This window comes from Cetorhinus maximus, chromosome 9 (genome assembly GCF_964194155.1).
Source record: "Cetorhinus maximus chromosome 9, sCetMax3.hap1.1, whole genome shotgun sequence".
In the NCBI taxonomy this organism is placed as follows: Eukaryota; Metazoa; Chordata; class Chondrichthyes; order Lamniformes; family Cetorhinidae; genus Cetorhinus; species Cetorhinus maximus.
In genome coordinates, this window is record NC_135887.1 from 34,688,981 (window position 1) to 34,713,912 (window position 24,932).

Here is a 24,932-nt window from a genome sequence, read left to right on the forward strand (position 1 = left end):
ATTGGGTGTTTCACACAGGGCACTGCATATCCAGGTCAGAGCACAATAATTGCACAATTATTCAAAGATACTCAGCCAATCACACACTGAGGAAAATAATGCCTATTGGTGGTTTGTATTAACAGTAAGTTGATTCTGCTTCATGTGTATTTAATTATAATAGCCATGCAGAGTTGTAAAATGTTTGAAATTGCTTTCTTTTCTTCCTCCCAGAATTTACGTGGAAGTGCCAAAGGTGCATTCTAGCTGTGAAATATCCAACCTCATTCCAAGCCTGCACCCCTTCAGTTCCTCTGACTCTCGGTTACTCCCTGTCCTCAATCATCTCCCCTCCATTGGCAGTTGCTTGAAAAAGAGGGAACTTTAAAAGTATATTAGCAGGAAAGTCAGATTAGGCTGCTCTGTGGAGAAAGAACACCAGCACAGACTTGATGGGTGAAATGGTTTGCTTCTGTGCTGAAGTATTCTATGATTCCTTGACTAAATTAGAGCCAAAGCCATTTGTTTTAACTGATGCATCAATTAACCAATCTATAACTTCTCTGGGATTTCCTTGCAAAACCATTTTTTTATTGGCTGTTTCCAGTCAATGATTTCCACACAGATCCATTTACACTGTCAAGTTAATCAAGGGCATCCTTCCGACTGGCTTATCATAAATGTGGTATCAAAGAGTCTTAAGAATTAGATAGTCGATATTTTTCCCATACTGCTTGTACATCTGTTGGCTTACTATCACATAATTCCTGCCGCCAGAAGAGTAGGAAGGTTTCCTGCAATGATAGCACTCGTTCCCATTGTTTTCCTTCACTTATCTTTTGGAAGCTTGGGCAGGAAAACTAAGAATGTATCCATATATGCAGAGGTGCCCCACCTTGAATAACTGCTGACACACACTTAAGGATCTTAAGGACATCGTTATGAGCTTCACTGTCATTCATTAAACTGTGAGCTTCCAACAGAAGCACAAGTTGCTACCTGGGCTTTGAACCTGCCAGTGAGACACCTGATCCTCAGTCTAAGTTATAAGCAGGCTTAGCAGCTCACCTGTATTCAATGGGGAAGTCTGATACCTCACCATCTCGCCTCTGAATTACAACGTCGCTGGGGTATGTACTGTGCCTCTAAATTCCAATATTTCTTTTCCTTTCTGCCACAAGGGAGGTGTATCCCAATATCCTTTGCACTAAAGAAAGCCACCTATTAAACTGAAAGGACCTGTATGAATACTGAGATAGTCCTACCTCCTATAACTTCTTCTGCTTTCACCCATTCTCCAGCAAAACCAATCACTTACAAATCAATTGCCAGGTGGGTTGTAAGCACAAATGTGAGAGGAGAAGAGAGAATAAAAGAAACACAGAAGAATATGTTACCATCTCTTGATCACCAGACAACTTACCATTTTTCATATGTTAATATATCGGTGTGAGTGACCATCTCAGACATAGAGCTTGTGCTTTGGAATCTCCCAACCGAGATTGCTCCAATATTGCCTGTGCTGTGTACGGATGTTAGGTTGTATACCTGGTTTGTGTCTTTAATAGGATACAGATAATGTAATCACAGAGCAAAAATCACAGCCAAGTTTCCAAGAGATCATAAAATATTGGCAACAGCAAAAATGGATCATCTTCAGAGAGAACTGCTCCCTGTGTAATTATGAGCAGGATCCCATAGTGTGAGTCTACAGCCAATTCCAAAAGCATCGCTTGAAATAACTACGTCAGCTCTCCAGAGAGCAATAGCATGTGAAACTCACTAGATACACTTGTTCTCAACATATAAGCCAGACTGAGTGCTTCTGGATGTTTCCCTCTTCTCTTTGTTCATACATCAAGTTGAGGGGACAAGGCCCACACTGCAAGGCAGCCATCAAGGTGAAATTCCAAGGCCATTTTTGCAGGTCAACAGTTAGGTTAACATAAAAGTGCTCTAACTATGCTGTGGTTACCAATCTTCCAGTATTGGCGTGCGATTCTCCAGGAATTGAAGATCAACCTCCAGGACACGATAGTGTGGAGAAAAATCATAGGGACATTAAAAAAGATAGTTTTTAAAAAAAATTTCTTTGAACATTTCTCTTCACCAGGTATAAAAATATTGAAAATGGAGGGGAAAGGGCTGTTTGGCTGACAGTCAAGCATCATCGAATTGGGTAATGAGTCTTTTTCCTTTTCAATTGGCTTAGGAAGGCAATATGTCACGGTAATGGATGCGTTGGCTAACTAATGGCTAGAGCGTGGGGACAAGTCATGTGATAAAATCTCCAGGAATACATTTAATCACAGTTGATAACCCTAGAAGCTGTACTGGCTTAGGCTGTTTAATCCATATCATACCTGACCTGGGATTAACCTAACCATGCTATACACCTGACATGGACCGTTCTAACTATGATATGCCAGATTTGGAATTGTTTGATGCTGACAGATTTTCCTATTGTCAGACGGAACAATCCTGTGTAAGATTGGTGTAAATGTCTCTAGCAGCCTTCAACAGGTGTTTATCCTTTGCTTCTTCTTCACATTGTTACTTGGCTCATTGACACTTTTGCTTCTGCCTGGGCTTATTCTCCAGAGGCTCCAAGTGTAGCCCTCTTTTTAAGACCAAGTTATGCAGCTTGTAACACATCACAATGAATTGTGAGCCAACCAGAATATGCAACAGGACTCCTTGTTTCTGATGCTTGAAGCAAACCTTTGACATGCCTATTATGTTGTCAGTGATGATTCTGGTGGTGGTTCTTGGCTGTAGTGCTGGGAAAGCACACCAGTTTTAACTGCCAAGACTGTAGAAGATAATCTTCATCTCCTAGAAACCCTGACAGAAATCTGTCCTTCTAGGTTGAAGAGTGTTGTGGAATTCCTTAAAAGGAGGGTAATGAACATGGTACTTTCTATGGAAGTGAGCTTTCACTGCTGATCAAAATAAACTACGCATTGAAAAAGTTGTCTTCTTTCCTGTTGCAATACACCTGACCATTGATGAAGGAAATACCTATGGCCACATGGGTGCCATCTGTGACTGTTTGAACCTTGGGGAATCCTTCTGCTCAGTAAAATTGCAGGGCCCCATCGATCGCGGCAGCTATTCATGGGCAAGCAGTTTGAGTTCTGTATGTATCTGCATTTAATTAGCAGCTTCTCCTGAACTTAAAGAACACATCATTAAATGTCTTTTGTTCCAATCATTTTTTTGAAGGTGTTTTTCAGCCTGTCTTGTTCAAGATTGGGTCGTCTGCTTGAAGCTATCATAAAGAGAAAGACTGCATGGATGGTCAGCAACAAGCTGTGACCCAAAGGTTAATCCTCAAGCACCTTGTGCCTGGTCCAATTTACAGGACAGTTTGCCATAACAGATACAACTATATTATTTGTCTATTTTTGAGGTGTGATAACTAGGTCTATAATGATTACAAATCCATGCTATATCTATGCACATACCTATTTACTGTTTAATAAACCTGTTCTTAGCTTAAGCCATATTATGACGTGTTTACTCTGAAGTTGGGGAAGATTACATGGGGCGCACACAACGTAACCGGAACAAAATAGAGTCTTCAAGGTTTTCTGTTCAACTTTTGGACTCGCTACAGATCCTTTATATATTGGATAGATGAGTTCACAGTGCGGGTCAGAAGGATTGAGGGCTCGTCCACAGGAAGGGTCTGTGCCTGAGAATATTATGTGGTGTTGAAAGGAAAGAAAGACAGAGCCCATAAGGTTGCACAAACTGTTGTGACCATAAATGTTTCCTCTGATTGTTTAGGCATTTTCAGAGCCAAGCAAAACAAAGCTGAGACAATATGCCAGGTGAAACAAGCCTAGAGGCAAGGCTTTGATCTAAGGCCCCTGTCCTTGAAAACAGAACCTTTTCAAAGCAGAGGATTGTGCTGTTGAACACCAGTAGATGCAGATAGCAGCATTATCCCCAGCTCTATGATCTGATAAGTCAGCTCTGAATATGTTTTTGAACCTTTTCTGAAGAACAAAACAGCAAAAATAAACTTTGTTCTGAGCTTTAGATGGAACACACCATTCCAGTGTCAAAATATTCAAAGTCAAGCCTGCCTGAACATAAATCACCCTGCTATTTTTGTACTGGTATGTGGGAGGGCAGTGATTGTGCTGTATTTATGTGAAGTAGACGTTTTAGCATATTTCCGATATTAATTATCCGAGCTGTAATAAGAATCATGCAAACTGTCTTAGACTGTGCATAAAAACACTCCAGCCTGTGTGCAGCACATTCTAACCTGTGTTATTCTGTGCCTAGCATACTCCAGCCTGTGTCATCCTTGGTATAATATACTCCAGCCTATTACTATCCTGTGTGTAACGTTCTCCAACCATGTGCCCCAGTGCAGCACCAGTTTCCACCTTCACATTAATCGGCACTCTGTTGCTGGTGAAAACTCTGGCCTGAGGCTGTACTATGCTTAGTTAGGGCGAGGGAAGAAATTTCCGCCTCCCTGACCTTTGCCAGAGCAGCAAAACCCCATCCTGGTGGAAGTTCTAGGGCTACCTAATGCACCAATGGATGGAGTAGGATCGGATCCTTTGGAGTGTGTGTTCCTGGAAGGTTCACAGGGCTCTGAGTTCTGCTGATGTTGAATGCTGCAGTGAGGGCCCAGTTTGCTGCTCCTGGACTTTTGACATATCTGTAATAGGAAGATAAAGCCAGACGATAAGTCATGTTCATGCTGAGGCATAATGTTGGCACACAGACATAACACAACGCATTGCCCGGTGAAGCGTTGCTTTAAATCTACCGAAACACATTTGCACAGAGGAGGTTGTGATCATAATTATACTGGTAATGTGCCGGGTTTAGAAACTTTCATCCAGATTTAATAGAATTCTTTCTCCTATGGGTAGTGGAATATAAGAAGCATCAATTAAATAAGTACAGAGGAATCGTTTATACTGTTGTTTTTAAGAGAACTGAAATAATTTGCCAGGTCCTTGTTGGCTGAAATGTCTTCGTTGATTGAAGAACTGCACCCGGTTGCCCTGTAGATGGAAACCTAGCATCCAAGACCAATAGAGTAATGTTCAGGTAACAAAGAACAGTCTTTAGTATCCTGGGATACAACCCAATATTTTGCTCTGGAATGAATCTGTTTTAATGAACAAAGCTCACCTTCTGTTTTCAGATATCTTAAACCATTTAATTCTTTTCACTTTCAGGAACAAAGGATTTAATATAGGCTCGGGAAGCTTCTCTTTGTTGGGTTGATCTTGACGTCATTGTCTTCCTTACAATATCCCCCATTTCATTCTCTCTCCAAAAACACATCTCGTCACTCCTGGAATCCAACCAAGCCATCTCAACTCGCTCATGAAGGGCAGACATTTTGGTAGAGTTGCCAGAAAGCTTTCAGTGCCCATAAGAGTTGTAATCAAGCAACGAACCAGCAGCTTCAGACGGGACAAGGCAGGTAAGGAAGAAAGAATTAAAGGAGAGAGCATATGTCACACTGAGCAGTGGCACAGTGTGAAGATCAGGAAAGTTGATGTGGAGTTACAGTTACTGTGCATCTATTTAAATACTTTAATATTCTGGGGACTATTACAGCCACTACTGGCATTTGAGCAGTTTTATTACAGTAATATTAGTTTTTATTGATTATTGATATTGGGCTGTATCATCTGCCCAGGAACAGTATTAGCTGCCACCAGTCTGGGGTTTAATATTTGACCATATGAAAAAATGCCAAGAAGGGACCAATTGCTGCCATGCAGACATGATGCAGCCTATGTGCAACCTCAACTCTGACCTTCCCAACAACACTCATGCAATCTCCTGACGAGATCCAAGTGAAAGAGGAGAATCTTTATGGCAATACAAGGGCAAAGGACTTCTAGAAGGTACTTCTCTGATCCCTCAAGGGATGCAAGCTACAGGAGACTTTAGTTCATGACGACATGGGTCAGTGTTAGCCCCACTCAACCTGTCGAGCTCCCTTTTGAAGGCCTCTGGCGAATAAATCACTCATTCTCTCAATCTATTCCACAGGTCAATAATTCCACAAAACCTGGTGTCTAAACTACCTCTACGTTTTCTTATTTTGTACTGGTGTCCCCAGTCCTCCCCTCAATCCCTATCTACCTCAAATGATCTTTCCCCTCAAAAAGAGTCTACTCTCTTCATCATTTTAAAAATTTCAGGTTTTTTTTTATTCATTTACAGGATGTGTGGGGCTTCGCTGGCTGGGCCAGCATTTATTGCCCATCCCAAATAGCCCTTGAGAAGGTAGTGGTGAGCTTCCTTCATGAACCACTGCAGTACGTGTTGTGTGGGTACACCCACAGTGCTGTTAGGGAGGGAGTTCCAGAATTTTGACCCAGTGACAGTGAAGGAACGGCGATATATTTCCAAGTCAGGATGATGAGTGGCTTGGAAGGCAACTTACAGGTGGTGGTGTTCCCATGTACCTGCTGCCCTTGACCTTCTAGATGGCAGTGGTCGTGGGTTTGGAAGGTGCTGTCTAAGGAGCCTTGGTGAGTTTCTGCAGTGCATCTTGTAGATGGTACAGACTGCTGTCACTGTTCATCGGTGATGGAGGGGGTGAATGTTTGTGGAAGGGGTACCAATCAAGTGGGCTGCTTTGTCCTGGACAGTGTTGATGAGTGTTGTAGGAGCTGCACTCACCTAGGAAAGTGGAGAGTATTCCATCACACTCCTGACTTGTGCCTTGTGGACAGGCTTTGGGGAGTCAGGAGGTGACTTACTTGCCACAGGATTCCTAGTCTCTGACCTGCTCTTGTGGCCACAGTATTTATATGGCTAGTCCAGTTCAGTTTCTGGTCAATGGTAACCCCCAGGATGTTGATATTGGGGGTTTCAGTGATGGTAATGTCATTGAATGTCAAGGGGTAATGGTTAGATTGTCTCTTGTTGGAGATGGTCATTGCCTGACATTTGTGTGGCACGAATGTTACTTGCCACTTGTCAGCCCAAGCCTGGATATTATCCAGGTCTTGCTGCATTTGAAGATGGACTACTTCGGTATCTGAGGAGTCGCAACTGGTTCTATCCCCTCTAAAAATGCAGTTCTGCAATAAAAAGAGACTCAGTTACTTGAACCTATCATTGTAACTATGAGTTCTGAGACTTGGCTCATTCTCATAGCCTCTCTATGGACATTCCCCAGGGCCTTGATAACCCTCACCGTGAAATGATGATGTTGTGGAAATTCTTCACATGTTCCTTCCTTTAGTGCTTTCCAGATGTTGAAAAAGACAGATGATAATTTTCTGAAAACATTGTTTGTTGTACACGAAAAGGGATGTCTGGGTACTTCTGCCAAAAAATCTTTGTATATGCCTCTTTGATTTTCCCCAGTCAAATACTTATGGTCAATCTTCCACCCAGTGTATCAAGAGCAATTAGTGCCCAGTGCGCTCCCAAGCTGCTCCAAAATTCCAACCTCTTCAGTGCCTATTCTTTCTGTCAGGGCTCATGATCATAACACACACCCAAAGCACTCTTGGAGACGTTCTCTAAGGCAACACAGAGCAAGTCCTAGAGCTGCCTCAAGCTGAAAAACAGTGGCAACCATACCAGAGCTGGGACAGTGGAAATTTTTGAAACCTCAAAAATGATAGTTTACAAGAAGCAGGAATTTTATCTTGAAAGCTTCCAAGGAAGACTGGCAAGTGTTTAAATCCATTTATGCTTGCCAGGGTCTAAATTACCTGTCACTGGTCTTCATCTTTATTCAAAGGCACTGTTCCCTGTGAATGTCTTCATGCTGCTGCGTCATAGGCATATCTCTATGGTAACACTCTCACAAGAAAGGCTTTATTGTACAAATAATAGATAGTTCAACCAGAATCCTGAACATAGGAAGCCAGCACATTTCTCGTGATAGCACTGTCACCTTTACGTCAGAAGGCTGTGGGTTCAAGTCCCACTCCAGGGTCTTGAGCATAGAAACTTGGCTGACACTTTAGTGCAGTACTGAGGGAGTGGTGCACTGTCCAAGGGACCGTCTTTTGGACGTGATGTGAAACTGAGGCCACATCTCTATTATTGTGGGTTTATCTCCAGATTCTTGCTCCAGGAGAGAACTTGCTAGAGGCACTGGTCTTTTGTACAAAAACATTTATTTACATGTTAGTCATAACTAGTCACAAGACTAAAACATAACTGGAACTACTCCTTGAGATGCTGCACACTCATCTCCTCTCAGTGAGTGACATCACTGTGACATAGCTCCTTACCACATGCTCAGTAGTTATCATTAGGGTTAACCCTTTACTCTACATCATCTGCCCTCTAAGATGATGTAAAAAATTCCATTGCACTATTTCAAAGAAGAGCAGGAGAGTTCTCTCTTCTACCCTGGCCAATGTTTAACCCTTAACCAACATCACTAAAGCAGATTACCTGTTACATTGCTGTTTGTGGAGCTGTGCTGTGCACAAATTACACATTTCACAAATCCCTGTTTCCTCCATTATAACAACGTGAACATATTACATTTCAGAGTCCTCGCAGCATTCTGCAAATGTTCTGAAGCAGCTAAACCATTTTGTATTAAAATAGTTAACAAAATAAAGTAAAAACATCACCATCTTTCCCTTTAAATTGAATAGTTCCAGGCAGCTGTGGAATCAGTAGTGCCAGGATCCTATGGGGCAGTTTTCCCCTGACCTGCACCCAGTGGTATTACAGCTAGTAAATCAATGTTCAAAGGCCTCTGATGCTCATATATATGAGAATTACATTGCTGTTGCCCCTTCAGTACAGTCGGGTTCAGGCACCAGGGCCTAAATTCTATCCTCTGGGTGCGCCCGAAGTCGGCGCGGCCAGAAGTGGATGTAAAACTCGCTCCTGGCCAAGTTCATGCTGTGAACGTGACCTTACGCTGAGTGACCAATTAAGGCCCACCCAGCATGAAACGCGACTGCCAGATGTGTTTTCCATGCATGGGAATGCATCGGGCGCTGGTTCCAATGGGGACCCGGTGGGGTGTTCAAAAAACTGAAGAGGCAGCTCCCTGAATGCTGCCAGGAGTTGTGGGGGAGGCTGAGGGAGCTGTTTGGAAGCTATCCAACAAATGTCCTGGTGTGCAGTCATGGCCTCAGCACCAGGTGGCCATGGTAGGCAGGAGGGCAGGTCGGGTGGGCACTCTGCCCCCAGTTTCTCAGATGAGTGTCTGGGAGTGCTGGTCGAGGAGGCCAGTGCCAGGTGGCATATCCTAATGCCCTGGGATGGCAAGAGAAGGCCGCCCCACCCGACCCAGAAGGCCTGGACAGAGATCGCCGTCCAGGTCAGTGAGCACGATGTGCTGCACCGCAGGTGGCTTCAGTGCCGCAAAAGGTTCAATGATCTGCTGCGGTCAGCAAGGGTAAGTGCAGAAACAGCTTGGACCTGTGTGGAGAACTTTAGTCGGGTGCCTATTGCTCGGAACATACAGGGGTCTAAGAGTGTATACGCCAACTGGCCCTTAAGCTTGCCCTGCCAAGGCTGGGGTGTCAGCCTGACTGGCCTCAGTGCACTGCAGGGTGAGATATGCCACAGTGACACGGCCCACCTAATGCCCGGATGGGCAGGGGGTGGGTGGGAACCAGGAAACGACCTTCCGGGAGATGGAGCAATAATGAGGCTATCTTTCCCTTTCAGAAGAGCAGTCATGACGCTGCGGAGCGCCACAGAACAGGTGGAGGAGGGCCAAATCTGTGCGTCCTCACAAAGCACGAAAGCAATGCACTGGAGCTGGAATGCCACTGGCTAGCTGGCTCCTCTGGTCACAGTGAGGTGGGGGTCTTGGATGAGGGTAAGAGTGCAGGTGCCAGACGCGTGTGTGGTGGGTACTGGAAACATAACGGGCTCCACTCATCGGAAACTGAACTGTTGTAGGCTGAGAGCCCATTGAAGCTCTAATGCAGATAGCATCATGCAGCAGGTCTCCACTGTCTCCTCAGCCCACCTAGCATTCACAGTCACTGTGATGATTGAATGTACTGATCTTTTGCCTTCCTCCCACTGATGCACCATCCACAGGAGCTGCCGGCAACTCCAAGGACCCTCCCCATTGAGCCCCGAAGAAAACAGCATAACTACACCAGCGTCACACCATCTCTCTGAACCAGGCACCAGTGCAAACACTCACGTCGGTGGGCATTAGTTATTCGGCTCCGTGGGTAATGCACAGCAGTGATTGTACATCACACTTACATGAGTAGCTGGCAGAGGCAGAGAAGTCCCAGGGAGCCGACAATGGGAGCACAGCTGGAGACCAGGATCATGCTGTGTCCGAGGCAGATGATGAGCCTCTGGAGTTGTCCATCAGGTGGCAGATGCTGGATGTCCAGCAGGATGCGCAAGGAGAACTGGCAGAGATTCATGAGGGTCTGCGTGCCATGGTCTCTGTCATGGAGGAGTCCATGCAGAGTATGAGTTCTGCGTTGACCCTTAACACTGAGTTCACAGCCTCCTCCATTGAAAGAGCGGCAACTCTCATGGAGAGGCTTCTTCAGGAGCAGTCTCAGGGGTTCCAGGGGTTACCCTCGGACTTGCAAGCCCTCACACAGGCTGTGACCTCAGGAGGTCAGACGAGCTGCCTGTCGTCTCTATGCCTTCTCTCAGGGCGCTCTAGATGACAGCATCAGCTCCTCTGCCCCCCTGCCAGTGGCCACTGCATCTGATGATGCCATGATGACTGAGGAGTGCCCAGCTATGAGGCTGGATGCACCCTCCCAGGCGGAGCCTGCTCAGGCTCTGGCAGCCAGAGGGTGATTGCCAAGGTCACCAGGGCCACCAGGACAGCAGAGTCAGCAAGTGCCTCCAACGTCACTATTAGCAAGGGGTGGGGTGGCACCAAGACGCAGCATCAGCAGACGTAAGTTGAAGGCACCTTGAGCACAGCAGGGGCATGTCACGATTGACATTTTTTGCATTAATTATTTTGACACTTGTATTTGGGATGGACACTTTGTTCATGTGAAATAACATAAACATTTATTTGACGTAAATGGGCTGAGTTGGCTGGATGGGTGCCAGGTGCAGCACAGGCTTGTAAAAGTATGGCGTTGTGTGGTGCTGATGTAGTGGGTTGGGTTCTCATTTATTGATTGTTAGCAAAGGAGACTCTGCCATTGGTCTGATGAGGCATTGATGCTTTGGATGCTTAGCAGAAGGTTCGCTACATCAAAGTATCCCTGGTGTCCCTGCCTCCATGAGGGTTCCTGGCCTCTGCCTCGAGGTCCTCATCCTGCATCTCCCCAGGCTCTTCCTCTGAGCCATCACTTGAGTCCTCCTCCGTGGCCTATGGAGCTGCCTCGCTTTCCTCAGCCTCCAGTGGGTACCCCTTTGCCATAGCCAGGTTGTGCAGGGTGCAATATGCGACGACTATGAGGGCGACACGCTCTAGAGGATACTGCAATACTCCCCCTGATTGGTCCAGATATCTGAAGCGCATCTTCAGCAGCCCGATGGTCCTCTCCACCATCGCCCTTGTGGAGGCATGACTCCCGTTGTTTCTCTCCTCAGCCTCAGTTCTTGGGTGATGGAATGGGGTCTTCAGCCACCTCTTCAAAGGATAGCCCTTGTCACCCAGGAGCCATCCATCCACTCGTGCAGGAGCCACGAACAGCCTTGGTACCTGTGAGTGCCGCAAGGTGTAAGCATCGTGTGAGCTCCCAGGGTAACGGGCACAAACTTGGAGAATCTGTGTCCTGTGGTCAAAGATGATCTGAACTTTCATTGAGTGGAACTCCTTTCTGTTTATGAAAGCTCCTGACTCACCTGCTGGCACCTTGATGGTCACATGAGTGCAACCTGTTACACCTTGGATGCGGGGAACCCAGCCATCGCAGTGAAGCCTTGTGCCCTCTCCGCCTGGCTCACCTCGTCTGTCCGGAAGTGGATGGATGTGTCTAAAGAGAGCATCAGTCACAAGTTTGACACAACTGTGTGCAGCTGATTGAGAAACGTCACGCAGATCCCCCATTGAGCCCTGAAAAGAACTGGAGGCATTGAAGTTGAGAGCCACTGTGACCTTCAAAGCCACCGGCATAGAGTGGAAGCAATTTCCGGACCTATCATGTGACATATTGCTGTCACTGTGTCCCTGGACAGGCGGAGTCTCCTGCGGCACTGTGTCTCAGACATCCGGAGGTAGTTGGAGCGCTGCCTGAACACTCTAGACGCTGGGTAGTGGCGTCTTTGGCACGCCCTCCCGCCTTGGCCTCCCTCCTGGCCCTGCACCAACTGAGCCCATTCCTCTCCCCTTAAAGGTCTGTCCCTGGGACGCTGCCTGTGTCAACCTGGCCTCCTCTCCCTCCTGCCCCTCTCTTCCTTTTCAGAGGAAGATCCACCGGTGGAATACGCTATGCCCATTAGATCTGAGGCAGAGGAGCAGTGCATTGAAAATGAAGGAGCACTGTGCTGCAATACTCAGGGGAACCTTCCAGGAAAATGAGGACCTGAGATGCTGAAAGGCTGACTTGACAAACAAACGAGATGCCAAGAAACTCTGGGACAACTCTGTACTCACACAGCAACGAACCGGCAATGACAGAGCGAGTGCTGCTGCTCCGGGGGCCTTTTATCCCGCCCTGGATGAGGAAATGATAAAAACATGAATTCCACCCACTCGTTTTGCCCGTGTGATGAGCTGAAAATCACACGGGCAACGTAAAATCGCGGTCGATAGGCTTTTTAATTACCCTTTAATTGTCGGCGGGTGCTGCTCTGATTCCAACACTGACCTCAATATTGCATGTGTGCGCGATGACGTTGGGATGCACGCCCGACATCTTTTCGCGCAATTTTACATGCGTTCGGATCGGGCACGCGCCCGTCTTCAGAACGCACGATTCAGGCCCATGAAAGGCTATCAAGTCAGTTCAGATGGAGAGGACTATTCAAGAGCAGAATCACAGGATTAACTCATTTTTGCTCTGCAGTGCATTGTTATAGTCAGGACTCTGGTTGAATCAACTATTATCCATCAGGTGCTACTTAGAAGCAGGACAGAGGAGTCCACTTGGTGTGTTGAGTATACCTTTAATCAAAGATAGTCTCCAGTTAAGCAGTCTATCTTTTATTAATATTTTCTCATCTTGTTGCAATATTTTCTCAGTCAGTTGGAAGACAAGGGAGACCTATATTCTGGATCTTTCTGTGCCAACTATTCCTGCCAAGTGGTCAACCTGAATTCAGAATCTAAATTGATTTGAATTGGCTTTAACGAGCAGAGGAAGAGACTGCTGTAATTGGCTTAAACACTGCTATTTTGATTTCTCCACTTAATCGAGTGCAGACCAGCGGGATGCAAATCTCCTCAGTCAGTCAGTCAGTGGCTATTGAAACTAATTGGAAAAGACTAACCCACACCAAGTGGGCGCAGCTCCCCGAAACAAAGTCACTCAGAACAAGAAATGAATTAGCACTAAAGTGACAATTGGGCAAAAAGGCGACATGGATGAAGGTGTGATTCATCATAATGTCCTATTAGTTGCTGGTGTCAGGTGTATGTTTGGCTCAGTGGTAGCACTCTCACCCCTTGATCACAAAGTTACAAATTCAAACTTCACTTCAAAACTTACTGGGCTTAATTTCTACATTCAACTGTGGAACAACAGCATAAACTCTGTTTTACCAGAGTTTCCATGGCTCTTTCTTTGAAGTTATGGTGGACAAGTGGGAGATTCCCTATGAAAATTCACCCCATAATCCCGGTTGACACTTAGGCCAGGATTTTTTGGAGACGGCATGTGTCCCGTGAATCTGCTTTGATGGGATCCAGGGTTCCATTTTACGTGTGGGAATTAAGTAATTGACTGCCGCTGGACCTGCTGTCCAATTAAGGATGATGGCTCGCCCCCAAGAGCTGCCAGCCCAATCAGAAGATCGGCAGTTCAGCAGTGCCACTGGGAGCAGTGGCCACTGCTGGGATTACATGTGGAGGACAAGGGCACATCGATGGCCAGACACCCTTACAGTCAGGTAAATGGGATCTGGGTGCCAGTGCCAGCTAGACAGCCCATGACTGCGTGAGGGGTGGGGAATCGCTGAGGGCAGGTGGCATCGATGCTGTGGGGTGGCCATTGCCACGGAGAGGGTGGCTATCATGGGCCAAAAAGTGCCCAAATAGGAGGATACCCTCTCCAGTGCCCGCTGGGAGGCCACCAGGATTTATATGGCTGTCTCCACATGTAGCGAATAGTTATTCCTCATCCAACACCACCAAAAACAAATGAACTGATCATTTCTCTCATTGTTATTGTGGGAGCTTGTTATGTCAAATTGACTGCTGTGTTTACCACATATGAACAGTGACAACATTACAAAAATACTTAATTGGATGTGAAGCATTTTGGACTGTCTTGATTAGTGTAGTGACACCCTTCTAGAATGGGATATTGCTGGAGGAAAGTAACTTGCGCTCTACACTTGACCTTGATGCATTAGATTAAAAAGCATAGAGGTGGTTTTACCCCACATCTAACTCGTTACCTGGGAGTTCTTAATACTGAATCTAAAATGGACCCATCTCCCAATACCAACCCTCACTAATGAGCAGAAATAATTACCAACAACTGAACTTATAGGAAATGTACATAATTGCAGTTGCACTAAGCAACAAAGTACTCTTACGATTTGATAGCAGGTGACTGATGAACAGGAGGTAGCCTTAAGGATCGGGCTGTTGGACTAGTGTTTCTTTTTATTTCCAGTTTACTGCTGTCTGCCTGAGGGCACTGAAAGCTAAGCTATGGCTCAAGAGTACTGGCAATCCTCCAGTGCTTAACCCAAGTTGCAGTATGGTTCCAAGAGAGTGTACAGTACAGTGCCAGTACTTAAACCCAAGCTAGGGTATAATTCCATGAGTACTGGCAGTCCTCCAGTACTTAACCCAAGAGCTTGTCCTCCAGTAACTACCTCAAACTGGGATACTGACACTTCTCCAACTCCTAACCCAAGGGTTAGACTGCTTCCATGATTGCTGAGGGTGAGATTTTAACTCACTTAAAACCCATTCACTTACACGGAGCTAAAATCGGGCCCTGAGTCCTTAGTATTTAACCCAAGTATGCAGTGTGCCTCAGCTCCCTATATAACTATGAGGTAACTGAGAAATCCAATCCTGTTTTCACAAATGCCCATGTACACTTCACACAGGAATCATGGAGTAGCAGTCAGGAGGACTTTGCTTTTCCCTTGGTGAAGGGCACTGAGGCTAATTGCAGCTCCCCTTAATGCCATGGTAGCTGATGTCAGGCAATTAAGCATGAACTGCAGAATGAACCTGGATCTCTTGTTATATCTGGCTCAGGACTGCACCAGGGGATGTATTTATCCTCAGGGTCACAAAAGGCAGGAGGGTCCAGCTTTTCTGTCCTCAGTTCCAATCTACTGTATAGATGTGAGCCTGCCGTTGCTTTTCACACCTTAAAGTTATTAATGTTTGATTCCAGGTCCTTTAATATTTGTTTAACTTTAATGATTATAAAACCCAAAGCTGTGCTGTTTATACAGAAAGAGACTCCTTTGATGAGGAAACTGGCTGTAATTTTGTTTTTCCAAATGGAGCCAGTTTAATTTCAAACCGGGGCCATCTGCCCCCCGAGAGTATCCACCAACGCACTGCGGCAACTTCAGTCAGCTTTGGACAGGATGGTTGAGAGCTAATTAAAAAGGAGGAATCATCCACAGGTATAAGTGAACACTGCCTTATAGAAAGCTGCCATTGAAGTACCGGCCTTGCGCTTTCCTGTTGATCCGCGATTTCAGTGATTGGATCATGGCCTCCTGTGTGATGCGTTTGTTGGATTCTCATCGAAGTGAGTTGAATAGCTGAGGGAAACCTGCTAGATTGTTAGAATTCCAGCACTCCATGAAATGTAGACCACAGCCTCAAAACAAATCAAACAATCCCAGTCTCTCATCAAGTATGTATGATTTTTGAACTACTTAAATTCACATTAACAGATGAGTAAACGATGAGTGTATGTGATGGTGTTCACCACTGTTGCTGTCATGCTCTCTACACCACATAGTTAATCAAGATGCAAACAAAGCATTACAAAATACTTACAGCACAGAAACAGGCCATTTGGCCCAACAGGTCTATGATACGCGTATGCCTCTTGTTGATGTGATGTGTCAAGTGTGTTAGCATAGTGGGTGGTGTGTAATGGTTAGTCTGCTTGTCACTGTTGTGTTATTATAATGATATAATACCTTGGGCTTATTTACTGTACAAGACACAAGGCACCAATCGCTCATACTGGATTGGCAAACACATTGTAGGTTCATTTGTTATGACGAGGCACATGATAACAGTTATACATCAGTATAAAGCTTGAAGGCATCAGAACTGTAGGTGTGCGCTCTGCTCAAATCAAAAGTGAAACTAAGACTGGATCACATGATACATTTTCCTTCTAGTCGTGTCATACTGATATCCCTCATAGGCATATTACAACAGTCCTCTTGCTTTCAACTCTCTTGCCGGCTAGCAGTACAACTATTGTGAAAAGAGAGCCAAGTGTTCACGCTTCTCCTGCCAGTACATAGCCTCTTCACCAGCAAGCCCCATGTGGTGCCTCCTCATAGCGACATATGTAACTGAGGCTAATCTATAGGGGACTTGGAGGAGACCTGGCCCACAGACACATGGTATTCAGGCCCATCGGCGTGTGGTTACGCCCTGGTGCCCACGAACCAGACCCCTAGCTATAGGTAAATAGCCTCACTACCTTGTGGATGTCTCGGGAGAGAAGGCAGCTAGGGAGTAAACCCTGACAGAAAACCCATAGGCAGTAATCTGACATCTATCAGGCAGTTTTCCAGCAATTCCTGCAGCAGAGTTGGTACCAAGCAGTACTGATTTCATCCATTCCTTTGGACAATATTAGCAATGCTGAAAGGGGATACTGCTGCTTGGGTAAGTCAGGGTCTCCATACCATTTACCCAGGCCTGTGCCCTAGAGAGGATGCTCCAGCTTCATGGTTTATGTTGGTAAAAAACAGGAAGCAACAGTTACCGGGGGAGAATTTTCCCCCTGTTGGGGGGGGTTGTGCAGAGGTGAGCGGGAGGGGGCACGAACCCGATCAGCGATCCTGATCGGGTCCGCATCGCCATTTTATGTGGGCAGGCCAATTAAGGCCCGCACAGCGTGATGTGCGCCCGGAAGCGCTGTGCGCTCCCTATGCAAAAGAGCGCAGAAATCTCCCTTTTAAAAAAAAACCTCAGGGAGATTAGTTTAAGGTTTAAAAATTTAAATAAAGAAAATAAAATATTTTAAGACATGCCCCCTCATGTGACAGTGTCACATGAGCTGGGACATGTCAAGGAACATCAATGGAAAAATTTATTTAATTTATAAACCCTTCATGAAACCTCATCCTGCCCGTGGATGAGGTTCCATGAAAAATGCGAAGGTCACCTGGGCTCGTTGCCTGCCCACCAACCTTAAGGTTGGACAGGCAGCTCAGTTTATTACTTTAAATGATATTTAAATGGCCTTAATAGGCCTTTGACAGTTCGGCAGGCGCACAGCCGGACTGAAAGTCTAAATGACGCGCGGTGATGTCGGGACACACGCCCGACGTCACACTGCATCATTTTATCCCTCGGCGAGTAGGCCCCATCCCCGCTCGCCAAGCCAAAAATTCTAGCCCAGGATTACTTCTGGGAGAGAGCCCACCGGAAGGAAAAGGACAGCACCATTCATCTGTGCCGGCTGCAGAAGGGACTACCACTCGCGAATTGGCCTCTACAGACAGTGTCCAATCCAGAAGTGCCCAGGTGCAGCCCATCATCTCCCGAGATGGACAGATGCTGAAGGAATGATCTGCATGAAACCCCTCCCACCCAACTTCACCTGATCCTATCAGAATACTCTTCTATTCCACCTCCCTCATTCACTTATCCAGCTTCCCCTTAAATATACCTACGCTGTTCCACTTAACAGTTTCATATAATAGCAAGCTCCACATTCTAACCACTCTCTGGGCAATGAAGTTTCTACTGAATTTCTTCATGGATTTATTAGTGAGTATATTATATTTATGTCCTCCAGTTCTGGTCTCCACCACAAGTGGAAATATCTTCTCCATGTTCAGTTGTAAAACATTTGCTACAAACGTCAATAAGAAAATTTGTGTCACCTGTGGTTTCAACAAATATATATATATATATATATATCACCTTTAATGTAGTAAAATGTCCCAAAGCGCTTTACAAGAGCTTAATAAAACAAAATACGACAGCAAGCCACATAGGAGATGTTGGGACAGGTGATCAAAACGCATGCTCAAAGGGGTAGGTTTGAAGGAACACCTTAAAGGAGGAAAGTGAGGTAGAGAGGCAGAGAGGTTCATGGAGGGGATTCCAGAGCTTGGGGCCAAGGCAGCTGAAGGCATGAGCGCCAATGGTGGAGCAATTAATTGGAAATGCCCAAGAGGCCAGAATTAGAGGAGCGCAGATATCTCAAGGGCTGGAGGAGATTACAGAGATAGGGAGGGCTGAGGCCATGGAAAGATTTGAAAACAAGTATGAGAATTTTAAAATTGAGGCATTGTCTAACAGACGGGGGAAGACTAAGGCAAACACAGCCTAGTCCACCTGAAAACTCCTCCTAACTAACATCTAGAAGTTGTGATCCAATTGGTAGAGCTGTTTCATGGACTGGTCAAGCAATAGCCTGACATGTCATATGAAGTTCTTAATTCCAAATGCAGTCAAGTCACTGTGGGCAAGTGATGGGTAGGCAGGTTTAGGGAGTAACATTAATCAAAGCGCTGGGAATCCACCCTCTCAAATCTTGACATGCATGGCATGGGAGACCAAATGGGGTGGATAAATGCAATCTACTCTCTCAAACATTGAAATATTTATCTATCATTGCTTCCGAATGGTAGGGACACAATGGTTGTCTTTTTTGACCTACAGAGAGTACAGTTTACCTCATACCCATATCTGCATTGCTGTCCAGTTACCCCTACTGGAAAATATCTGTATATATACGGGATCAGATTCAGCTAGAGTCAAATAGCCAGCTAATATTGTGTCTAAGGTTTACACATGCATTGGTCTTTTGGATGAGGCATTGGAAGTGTCTAACATGCTGCTACTTTGGGAGAAGAAGGGCGAAGAAATTAGAGGAAAAAATCTATAACTGAAAATTTCATCTTTCTGCATGAAATAAAGTCAGCCCTTAACATCTGGAAACTTTGGTTTACTGGTACCATTAATGCCAGTCATAACACATAATGTATATAAAATCATGTCTGGGAACTCTACATGGTGTTTAGGGGTGGATTGTTCTGGCTCAGCTTTCCATAATACAATTTTTCATTTCAACAGTTTTGAAGCAATTCTCAGGAGCAGACATTCCCCCTTATGACCTGTAAATTGTACATTTGTGTTACTTGTTCTTGCAGGGGCTGTATTACCCAGGGCTAACAATAGTCCAATTAAAATATACCTCGCTTTGGGAGTTGTATATGTTCAACTCTGTACATTTTCTGCCACTGACAATGTAGAATGTTAATACAGACTTCAGAATTGTTAGGTCCCAGAATAACTAAAATGTTGCTTAACAATTTAAAACACAAATGCATCAGAATTCCGCAGTTTTAAGAATTAACTAGCAGCAATAAATAAACACTGCATTAGTTTAAAAGATTAAAACAAAAGCAAAATACTGCAGATGCAGGAAATCTAAAATAAAAAATGCAAACTGCTGGAAATATTCGGCAGATCAAGCAGCATCTGTGGAGAGAGAAACAGGGTTAATGTTTCAGGTCTATGGTTCTAATGAAAGGTCATCGACCTGAAGCGTTAACTCTGTTTCTCTCTCCGCAGATGCTGTCAGGCCTGATCAGTATTTCCAGCAGTTTCTGTTTTTAGTTATAAAGGTTAATTGTTTTCAATATATCTGTGCCTTCAGTGTTGAGAATGTCTGCCCCCCCCCCCCCCACCACCACCCCCCACACACCACCAACCCCCAGCCACACACATCTCGTGTCGAACAGTCAGACTCAGAATGGTTGCTTTGCTCACTTGCATTAGACATTGTTGAAGAATGCTGCCCCTAAAGCAACTGTCACCCAGATAATCTCTTCAGCTGCCTCAGCTTTCAAACTTGAGTCCTCTTGGGTTTCAGTATTGACCAACAAGCTGCATATTGAAAGGACAACGGACTAAAAACAGTTGGGTACAATGGATTGACTGAATCCAAAATATTAGGAGAGCTTAATGTTTTATGCAAATCTACCAATTCCTTGTCTTGAATCAAACTGCAGGGTCATATGGCCGGCCATTGATACAACTGCCCTCCAGATGTTTGCATCAACCACACTCATTAAATGTACGCTTCAAACCATCAACCCAATTCGACCACCTGATCAAAGACACACCACATTCCAATCTGCTGGGAAAGCAGCAGGATGGGACCCAGGACAGATTAAACTTTTTGTTACGTTCGCTTTTTTAAAAAATGTACAACTATCTTTTAAGATTATCTCAAGTAGTATGAAATTGGCTGCAAGCACATATTGAAGAACTAGCTTACTGGGATTGGGGTTTTACACTTAAATCTTACAGCAGCAGGGTCTGCAACAGAGTAGAATGGGATGTGAATGCGAAGCGATTTCTTTAATGCCCCAAGGCAGTGCTAAACTCAGGCTTGCAGTTATCTGGAGTCAATTGGATTCGCTCTGTCATATAAAGCACTACTGTCTCAATCGCACAGCCCTCCAGATAATAAAAGGGACGAAAGTAAAAACGTTCTCTTCATTTCTCATTTGTAGTTGTGTAGATCATCCTACAAATACTTTCATTTGGAATGTTTTTTTGAAAACATTATACCTTGGAATAGTTCTAGGCTTGAAATCTGTTTTGAATTTCACGGTGGATCTGGTGGCAGATTTCTTCCTTATTAAGTCCTTCCGAAGCAAAAACACATCCTTTCAATTTTTTATTTCTCCTATGTTTTGCTATAGGCTAAGCATAACAATAGCATCTGCCAAATCGGAAGCAATATAATCAGATTGGAAATAGTTCCACTTAGATTTGACTTGAAACATTCATTCACTATCTGAGCATGGCACCACAAGAGGCCCCTAGGTAGACGAGAACCTAAAAAGCTGCTGGAGTAAGTGAAAAACACTTTCCTTAATTCAGAGATTGACTTTGGACCATGAAAAGCCTTATATAAGGCCAGCGTAAAACTCATACTGCACATATTTCTGTTAAAAAACAAGGACCATGATTACACAAACAGTCAAAGCCAAATGCCTGAATTAATAAGGGCAACACATTGGCTTAGAATCGCAATCTCAAACCCAGGCCAACAAGTCATTAACAGCACAATTCAACAGGCAAACTGCTAAAGTCATAGAAACATAAACTTAAAACCCAGAAGGAGACCATTCGGCCCATCATGCCTGTGCTGCATTTTGAGCAGTCACACCTAATCCCACGGCCCTGATTTCTTTTCTGTAACCCTTAAAATTTCTCATCCTCAACTACCTGTCCAAGTCCTTTTAAAATTATCTGTGGAATCAGCTCCCACCACCTTTTAAGATAGTGTGTTCCATATCCCAACAATTCTCTGAGTGAAAAAAATTCTTCTCCTCTGCCCCCTAGATATTTTTACAATATTTTGAATCCATCACGTCCAGTTATTGACCCATTTGCCACAGGGAAATAGCTTTTCTCTATCTACTCTATCAAAAACTCTCTCTTCTTGAAAAACTCCACAGTCACCTCTTAACCTTCTCTGTTCCAAGAAGTGTGCATTTCCTCATCCCTGGTAACATCCTGGTAAAATCCTCTGCACCACCCAGGCCTAACCAATGATTCAGAAAGTTCAGTATGATCTCTTTGCTTTTATATTCTGTGCCTCTATTTATAAACCCAAGTTTATAAATCCAATGCTTCTTTTTAACTACCTTATCAGCTTGCTCTGCTGCATGACCCATCCGGAGGGCAGGAAGGAAAAAATATATATCTACGTCAACCTGACTACGCTATAAAATTCCTATTATTTTTCTGACTAGCCATGACTCATGCCAGAGGAATTTCTAACCTTCAGAAGCCAGCAGGGACCCCATTATCTTTAAAAAGGCGCTAATGCCCCTGTGACTGCAGAAAATCAAATTCCAAAGAAATGCACCAACACTCTTTCATTTCTAAGGCAGGGCTGGCCAGCTGAGACGGCATGTCTGCAAGGACAAAAGGGATGAAAGCAAAATACTGCAGATGCTGGAAATCTGAAATAAAAACAGAAAATGCTGGAAAAACTCAGCAGGTATGGCAGCATCTGTGGAGAGTGAAACAGAGTTAATATTTTGAGTCCGTGTGACTTCTTCAGGCCAAAAGGGGCCCTATCCCCTCTATTAAACTCCTCAAGATTCCAGACCTGGGAAAATACATCCTTTGTCCAACACCCAGGAGAAGAAGTACTTCCCACATGGGAGGTATGTCACAAGGCCTCTTCCAAACTGCTAGAACCTGTAATATTGCCATGTGGAACTGACCCCAGGCAGTCTACTATTCTACCATCTAACAGGCAGCAGCAGAAAGAGCTCTGTCTAGGTCAAGTGTCTGGCTCTAATCTAAACTGTGAACTACTGGAACATTGGAACTCCTGTATCTGTGCCTATAAGACTCATTTATCTCTATGTTCCATCGGGAAGTCATCACTCCTGGGAAAACAGATCATCCTGCAACAGTTTCAGCCTGCTGATCTCTGAAGGAACACACCACTGGACTTTTGATTTTGTACTCTGGACTCACATGAACATTATTTTTATCGTGGTCTTGTCCTGTACCCTTTTCTTTCCCTTATCTTTTATTGTATGAGTGCAAAAAGGGTTGGACATTTTGAAAACCCCTTCCCGCGTTTTGTATGTATATAAAATAAACCAAACCTCTTATTTTACCTTATCTCGAGTTTGCTGTGGGGTTATTACTTCAAACTGAAAGGTTGGGGAAAACACGCCACCACTTATAAAGAGGGAAATCAGAAATCACAAACACCTTTCTGTTTATGGGCGGGTAACGAGAGAGAAATCAGGGCTGTTTAAAATAATCCCCCTCTGGTCTGTAACAGAAATTGGGCGCTCACATCCAAGATTGATCCAATTTGAATTTGGCCCGAGTCCAAGTTAAGAGACGAGCCAAATTAGAGGTAAAAGAGTCAATTGGAAGCCAAAAGAGGGAAAACACTGGCTGGAACTAATTTTAAGACAAGTATCTCACCACAGCAAATTCCTGTCCTAACACTAAGAAAGTGGCAACATTTGATGCCCACAAATGTTTGTTCAGCAAGAGAATTTAAGCAGGGGAAGTTTGGAGCCCATTAGCACAGATCAATTGAAAGCTGTAGCTAGAGAGATACAGTTCAAACTGCACAGCAAAATCAAAAAAAAAAACGAACTAATCCTGGTGTTGGTAGAATGTCTGGATTTGACGTTACCAGATGAAGAGGCTCAACCATGACTCTGAATATCCCCTCCCCCAGCCCATTTCGAGCTGGAAAAGCTTAAGTTGGAGCTAGAATTTGAGAGGGAAGCTCAAGAGGGGGAAAGAGAGAAAGAGGGAAGAGAGAGCAAGGGAACAAGAAAAGGGCAGAGAATTACAGCTCCAAAAATTGGAAATGAAGCTAGCAGCTCAAAGGGAGGGAGAGAGAGCGAGCAGACAACTAGCCGCTGCAACCTCTTTCTAACCGGCAGCATCCAGTTTCCTCCTAACCCGAAACCACTCTCTGAGGCCCTCAATTATGCGAGATTCCTTCCCAAAATTGAAGAGAGTGATGTGGAGTCATTTTTATCAGCTTTGAGAAAATAGCAGGACAGCTAAAATGGCCCTCAGAGATCTGGACATTTTTAATTCAAGGGCAGTTGTCAGGCAGAGCTCAGGAGGTCTACTCCATGCTGCCTTCTGAGGTGTCCATAAATTATGAGCAGACTAAGGCTGCCGTCCTAAGTACGTATGAGTTAGTCCCCGAGGCATAGCGCTAGCAATTCCAGAACAGTCAGAAGAAGCCAAGCCAAAGCTCCAGTGAGTTTGAACGGCTGAAACAAATTGCGTTCAACCGATCGATAAGATCCCTAAAAAAGTCTATTTCAGATTCCAGGGGCCTTCTCTGGACCCCATTTAATTCTACAGGCCTGGCTTCAGCCATGCTACCTTCAAGCAGCTCTCACCCGAGGTCTATGGGTGCTATCCCATCCTTTTTGGGTCTCCTCCAGTTTTCTGGCTTTCTGCAGGTTTCTGCTGCTTGGTCTTGGTCTCTTTACTTTCACTGGCTAGCACTTGGCTGCCAGCCAAACCATTCTCAAGGAGGAAATCAAATACTGCTACTGGTCGCATAGGGACAATCCTGACTGTAACAGGACCTGAAACAGGGTCACACTCTAGGTGGACCTTATGGAGGGGTGCAAACACTGATTCCCCCTCCCACTCCACTTATCAGGGCTTTGGTCTTCAGGGTCAAAGGTAGGGTAGGTTTAGGTTTCCCTCTAACATTAAGGACTGGGCAGCCCCTGTGTCCTGGAGCAGCTCCACAGACTTGCTCACATCTTGGGCCGGGTGGGGGAACACTGTTCCTGAAAGGACAAAACTCTGGAAGCTCTCTGGGAGTCTGCCCGGATCAGATATGCACAGTGCCATGTCCTCCAATGGGTAGGTTTCTGTAGCGAGAGGCTCTGCTGCGCTACCCATCGGGCATCCTTCGGGGGACTACTCATGTGTGAAGCCCTACTAGACCAACTGGCTTGACTCACAATCTCCAGCATTCGTGTCTGGAATGGTCTATTTTGTTGTAATGAGAATACACCGGCCCCCAGGTCCTTCTCGCACCCTCTTTTGTGTTTTCCTTTCTGGATGGGACCCTTTCCTATTTAAATCACACTGCTTCTCTTTCCAGTGTTCATGGGTGCAGCTTGGAAAGGGT

General features: G+C 45.0%; 1 long non-coding RNA gene across 3 annotated transcripts in view; it reads left to right on the forward strand.

Annotated features, from left to right (window-relative positions):
- Positions 1-22,328, forward strand: part of LOC144684185 (uncharacterized) — a 51,751-nt gene extending 29,423 nt beyond the window's left edge. For 2 of the 3 annotated variants that reach the window (XR_013577437.1, XR_013577436.1), the window contains 3 exons: positions 5,193-5,443; positions 19,334-19,376; positions 21,933-22,328. This is a non-coding gene — a long non-coding RNA (uncharacterized LOC144684185). The remainder of the gene's footprint in view (positions 1-5,192; positions 5,444-19,333; positions 19,377-21,932) is intronic. The other variant, XR_013577438.1, reaches the window with a different exon arrangement.
- Positions 22,329-24,932: the final 2,604 nt, after the last annotated feature.